The sequence below is a fragment of the Eriocheir sinensis genome, unplaced genomic scaffold (genome assembly GCF_024679095.1).
Source record: "Eriocheir sinensis breed Jianghai 21 unplaced genomic scaffold, ASM2467909v1 Scaffold336, whole genome shotgun sequence".
NCBI classification, from domain to species: domain Eukaryota; kingdom Metazoa; phylum Arthropoda; class Malacostraca; order Decapoda; family Varunidae; genus Eriocheir; species Eriocheir sinensis.
In genome coordinates, this window is record NW_026111650.1 from 414,302 (window position 1) to 420,932 (window position 6,631).

Genomic DNA, 6,631 nt, shown 5'->3' on the forward strand with positions numbered 1-6,631 from the left:
GCTTGATTGGGTTAGGTTAAGTTATGTTATGGCAGAATGGGAGGTCCGGGAGGAGGGGCTTTGAAGGAAAGAGGGGGGTGGAGGGGGTTATGGTTCTCAAGATCAGCAGAAACACTGCTAATGACTAGTTTAGGCTAGACTAGGCTAGGTTAGGATGGTAGAGGTTGGGTTAAGTTGCGTTAGTTTTGTTTAGGTTGGGTTACGTTAGGTTAAGGGAGTGGGGGGGGCGGTGAGGGGGACATCAGGGGGTGAGGGGGTGTGGGGGGCGTGCGCGGCTGGCAGGATCGATAGGTGCGCGGCTCGTGGTCAGGTGGGGTCGCGCCGCCCCCGCCACACGGCCCCCGCCCTCCCTGGCAGCACGCCCGCCGCCTCTCAGTGCCGTGCCCGTGTCCTGTCCGCCCTCACGCCCGCAGCGGTGCCCGGAGTGTGGCGCGCCCCAGCCCCGCCCTGCCGCACCCCTCACCTCCACTACCACCACCTTCACCACCACCACCAGCAGCAGCACTCAGCAGGGCAGCAGCAGCAGCAGGAGCACAGCGGCCCAAGGTGTGGCGCCCCCGCCCCGGCCGTCCTCTGCTGCACCGTCACAATCAATACCGGAGCGGCGGTGAGCTGCCCTGCCCGCCGCCCGCCCGCCCGCCGCCCGCGACGACCCCGCCCACCACCACCACCACCTCCCGGAGGTAAGGTCCTGGGTATGCTCGGCACCCACACGCAGGCTTCCTCCCCCACACTGTAGGACGCCAGGCTGTCTTTACCACACTGCAGTACAACAGGCTGCTGCAGGAGGCATTGTACCCTTCTGTGTGCCAGGCAGCCTGCAGGACACCCCAATCTAGGATACTAGCAGCCAGGGCACCACCACCTCCATGCAACGCCCGCCCCCAGCAGGCAACTTTCCCCACACTGTGAGGTACGCTAGGAACCAACCGCTAATGAATGACACGCCAGGGATCTGTCGGGCATCCTGTTGGACACTGGGCACCACACTGTAGGACACCATGCAGGCCGCCTCTACATGTGCAGCAATACAAAACACTATGCTGCACTAGGCAGCTTGTGAGGAGCACTATGGTACACAAGGTGGGCTGTAGGACACCAGGTAGTCGATAGGACACACTGCATCTTGTAGTTTGCCAGAATCCTGTAGGACACTGAGCAGCCTAGTAGTCGCAGGATATTAACTAGGCCGTGCTACTTACGAATTGGTGTGCCTCTAGACGCCTTGTACGATACCGTGGCGAGTGCAGGGTACCCCTCAGTGCGCAGGTCGCTTGGCAGGGCAAAACCCCGGAGTGTTGGGTCTGCTACAGGACACAGTTAAGCCACAGTGAACGTGACCGTACTTTACTGTATAGCGACTCCACTAAGACACAAGGTAGCCTGAGGGACGTTAAGTAGTGCATGCTGTGAGATTACGGCATTATAACATGTTATTGTTATTGTTGTCACAGTTATTATTGTTATTACAGTTATTATTGTTTTATCATTATTATTATTTTTATTATTATCATTACTATTTATTATTATTATTATTATTATTATTATTATTATTATTATTATTATTATTATTATTATTATTATTATTATTATTATTATTATTATTATTATTATTATTATTATTATTATTATTATTATTATTATTATTATTACTATTATTATTGTTATTATTATTATTTTTATCGTTATAATTTTATTATTATTATTATTATTATTATTATTATTATTATTATTATTATTATTATTATTATTATTATTATTATTATTATTATTATTATTATTATTATTATTATTATTATTATTATTATTATCATTATTGAACACTCAGCAGGATGCACAGTACTAGGGGGCCTGTAGGACGCCCTGAAAGCTCTAGAAGATATCAGGATGCGAGGCAGTGTGTGCAGGACTCTGTAGGACCTTGTCAGCATGCAGGCCACAACAGGCTATAAGGCTTTAATTAGCCTTTAGAACTTTGCAGGACACGCTAACACCTTGCAGGGTGATATGCAGGCTGCAGGACTCCCAGTAGCCTGTAGGATACGAGGTCAAAGGTGCCTTGCAGTCACCAGGAGGCTCATACGACACTCTAGGATATTAAGGGGGGAGTGGGACAACAAGGACACTTGACACTTTCCTGAGATTGGCTTCGGGACGCTGCAGGACATTTCTAGAAGTGGAAAAAAGACTCTAACTAGTCTGTATGAAGCTCGACAAGGCAGCAGGCGCCTCGTAGGACACAGCAGGACATTTAGGGATAAGTAGAGCTATAAACAGGTCGCAGGATACTGAAGGTAGTATAGAATCCTTACGACCGTAGACTGTGCGAAGAACATTATAGGATGCCAAGGATTCTGCATGATATTATGAGCCCTGTTGGACATTAAAACCGCATATAGGCTGAAGGACAGTGTGAGGTGCTGGCTGACATGGAAATAAAACAGGGCAACCTACTCCTGTCCTGTGCAAAACAAAACAGCCTGTAGAACATTTTTAAAACCATATAGAGGCTGAAAGACACAAGCAATCCTACAAAACACTGCCCGCTCTAGTCCCGTAGGATCTCAGGTAGTCTGTAGGATTCCCTAAAACCATTTGAAAACTGAAGGACCTACGAGTCCCACAGGACACAGTCCTCTATAGAGCCGTAAAATACGAGGCAGCCTGTAGGACATTTTAAGACCGCATACAAATTGCAGGACACTGTAGGATGTTAGGCAACCAGCAGGTTACCGTGACAAACTGTATGTTCTACAGGATACAGCTCAGCCTAGTCCTGTGGAATAGCACGTTCACTGTCAATCTACATAAACACTGAAGGACACCATAAATCCTACAGAGCATGTCCCATTCTAGTGCTGTAGGATCCCAAAACAGTTTGTAAGGATTCTGCAAACCCTAAATTACCCTAGGGTACGAAGAGTGTTGCAGGGCCCTTAAATATTAAACCAGGCCATCAGAACATAAACCGACCTGTTTGGACTCTCAAATATCGGGTAGAAGCAAAGGGCGCCACGGATGCAGTGCTTTAGGACACATGGAAGAGTGCAGGACATGATGCAGGCTACAAGACGCTACAGAACACTAGGATTCCGTAGGACACAGTGTTGTCTGTAAAACTGTGAAAGAAGCTAAAAATATTGCCCTGTAGGACATATTACGGAATATAGGACACGGATGAACACATGGTAGGCTGCACTACACTACAGGTTACTATGAACACTACAGTATTCTGCTGGACACCTTATAGCCTGTAGGATTCTAATGAATACGTACTGTAAACATAGCACTGTATGACACATGACAGGATTTAGGACACAGATGGACATAAGGTAGGCTACAGGACACTACAGGATACCAATAGACATGTAGGACACTATAGGGCTCGAAGTAAAATGAAGGATTCTGAAGGATGGATACCGAGTCGGATAAATTTCGCGATGGACAGATTGTAGGACATGATAAAAAGCTGGACAGGTAGGAGAATAAAATACAGAATAATTGGTGCTGGGAGTGAGCGATGGTGATGGTGGTGATGGCAGTGCGGTGATTGTGAGGATGGTGATGGTAATGGCGGTTTGGAGGTTATGGTGTTGGCGATAGCGGTGTTAATAGTGACAGTGGTAATAATGATGATGATGGTGGTGGTGGTGGTGACTGATGATAACGGTGAAGTGATGGTGTGGTGGTGATGATGGTGTTGATGAAGGGTGGTGTGGTGATGGTGGTAATGGTGGTTAATGATAAGGGAAGCCGTGGGAGAAATGATGGTGGTGAGGAAAATACTGTTGTTAGTGGTGGTGGTGGTGGTGGTGGTGATAATGGTGATGGATTGGTGATGATGGTTGTAAGAATGATGGTGGTGCTCGTGTTGACAGTACTGGTGGTGGTGGTGGTGATGGTGGTGTTGTGGTGATGGTGGTGGAGGTAGTGGTGGTGATGGTGGTAGTGGTGGTGATGGTGGTGGTGGTGGTGATGGTGGTGTTGGTGGTGGTGGTGGTGGTGGTGGTGCTCGTGGTGGTGGTGGTGGTGATGTTGGTGGTGGTGGTGGTGATGGTGGTGATGGTGGTGGTGGTAGTTGTGGTGATGATGATGGTGGTGGTGGTGATGGTGGTGGTGGTGGTGGTAGTTTTGGTGATCGTGGTGGTGGTGGTGGTGGTGGTGGTGGTGATGGTGGTGGTGGTGGTGGTGTTGTTTGAGGTCGTGGTGGGGTTGTTGGTGGTGGTGGTGGTGGTGGTGGTGGGGGTGGTGGTTGGTGAACGTGATGGTGGTGATAGTGGTGGTGATGGTGGCGGTGATGGACGTGGTAGTGGTGGTAGTTGTGGTGATCGTGGTGGTGGTGGTGGTGGTTATGGTGATGGTGGTGATGGTGGTGGTGGTGGTAGGTTGTGGTGATCGTGGTGGTGGTGGTGGTGGTGATGGTGATGGTGGTGGTGGTGGTGGTGGTAGTTGTGGTGATCGTGGTGGTAGTGATGGTAATTGTGATGGTGGTGGTGGTGGTGGTGGTAGTTGTGGTGATGGTGGTAGTGGTGGTGGTGGCTGTGATGGTGGTGGTGATGGTGGTGGTGGTGACAGATTAATGGCCGTAACTCATTAATATACTGTGTGTGTGTGTGTGTGTGTGTGTGTGTGTGTGTGTGTGTACATTGTTTTTTTGTTTGTGCAGTGTACATAAAAGAGGTCAAGTCACACACACACACACACACACGAGAGAGAGAGAGAGAGAGAGAGAGAGAGAGAGAGAGAGAGAGAGAGAGAGAGAGAGAGAGAGAGAGAGAGAGAGAGAGAGAGAGAGAGAGAGAGAGAGAGAAAACGGAAAAAGCCAGGTTTAAGAAGCACGAAAGGAAAATAAAGAGGAAACTGAAGTAAAAAAAGAAACTAAAATAAGGAAAGGATGAGAGAGAGAGAGAGAGAGAGAGAGAGAGAGAGAGAGAGAGAGAGAGAGAGAGAGAGAGAGAGAGAGAGAGAGAGAGAGTGTGAGTAATGAGGTAGGTCACACTGGGCATTCGTATTGATCATCGTAAGAGAGTTTGGGTGAATTATGGGTAGGCGAAGTGTGAGGATACGGCACACACACACACACACACACACACACACACACACACACACACACGGTCGATGGATAGGAAGAGGAGTGATAAAGAGATGGATCAATAGATAACACGATGAAAAAGTAGATAATGAAGAGATAAAGAAGACCAAAGCAAGGCAGCGAGAAAGAACTTAACCCCCATGACCCAGATTGACGGAGGGAGAGAGGGAGAGAGAGAGGTAAAGGGAGAGGGAGGGAGAGAGAGAGGGAGTGAGAGAGGTAAAGGGAGAGGGAGAAAGGGAGGGAGAGGGAAGCAGGAAGGAGGGGAGAAAAAGAGTCCGAAAGTAAGGAAAGAAAGAAAAGGAGAGAGAGAGAGAGAGAGAGAGAGAGAGAGAGAGAGAGAGAGAGAGAGAGAGAGAGAGAGAGAGAGAGAGAGAGACTAAAGGGGTTAGGTCTCTCTCTCTCTCTCTCTCTCTCTCTCTCTCTCTCTCTCTCTCTCTCTCTCTCTCTCGCCCGCTCTGCTGGGAGAGAGAGAGAGAGAGAGAGAGAGAGAGAGAGAGAGAGAGAGAGAGAGAGAGAGAGAGTGAGGCGTAGACTGCCGCTTCACCTTTAAAGTGTTGATGCTTCTATTGCACCCTGCCTCACCCTGTACCCTGCCTGCTGCCTGCTGCCTGCTTGTTTTCTACACCCTTGCCTGCCTGCTTGCTCCTTCTTTGCTCCCTGAACCGTGCCTTGTACCCTTCCTGCTTATTCTCTTCATTTTCTCGCCTCTCTCTGGCTCCCTGCTTAACTGTTTACCCTTCCTGCTGTCCCTCTGCTGATTTCTGCACCACGATCCTGCTCCTGGCCAAAATGTCACCTTTCCTCCTGCTTACCTGCTTATTTCTGCATCCCTCGCGTGTCTCCCTGCTAAACCGTTTACCCTCCCTGCTGCCTTTCTGCTGATTCTGCACCGCTATCCTGACCCTCGCCAAAATTAACCCTTCTCGCTGCTTACCTGCTTAATTCTCTGCCACTCGCCTGCTCCCTGTTTCACACTGTACCCTGTCTGCTCTCTTTCTGCTGCTCCAGTCGCTTACTCCCTGCCTCAGTCGGTACCCTTCTCACTCCTCTCTGCTTAGTTTTGTACTCCATATTGCTTCCTGCTTCATACTGCCTGCTGCCTCTTGACTTCTACACAACTCGTCTGCTCACTGCCTCAATATGTACCCTGCTGATACCTCTTTGCTTACTTATGTACCACTGGTCTGCTTCCTGCTTCACCATGCACCCTGCCTGACACTTTCTGCTTACTTCTACCACTGACCTGCTCCCTGCCTGCTGCTTATCTGCTTACAACTCTACCACTGGCTTTTTTTTGTCTCACCATACCCTGTCTGCTGCCTCTCTGCCCACTTATGTACGTTTGACCTCTTTCTGCTTACTACTGTACTCTGCCTGCTGCCTCTCTGCTTATATATCTACCATTGGCCTGCACTTACTCTCACATTGTAGCCTGCCTGCTGCTTCACTGCTGGCTGTCATACCTTTTACCTGCTTTATATATCAGCCTGTAAGCTACCTCTCCCTGCCTGCCTGCTTAAATCTGTTCACTGTTTC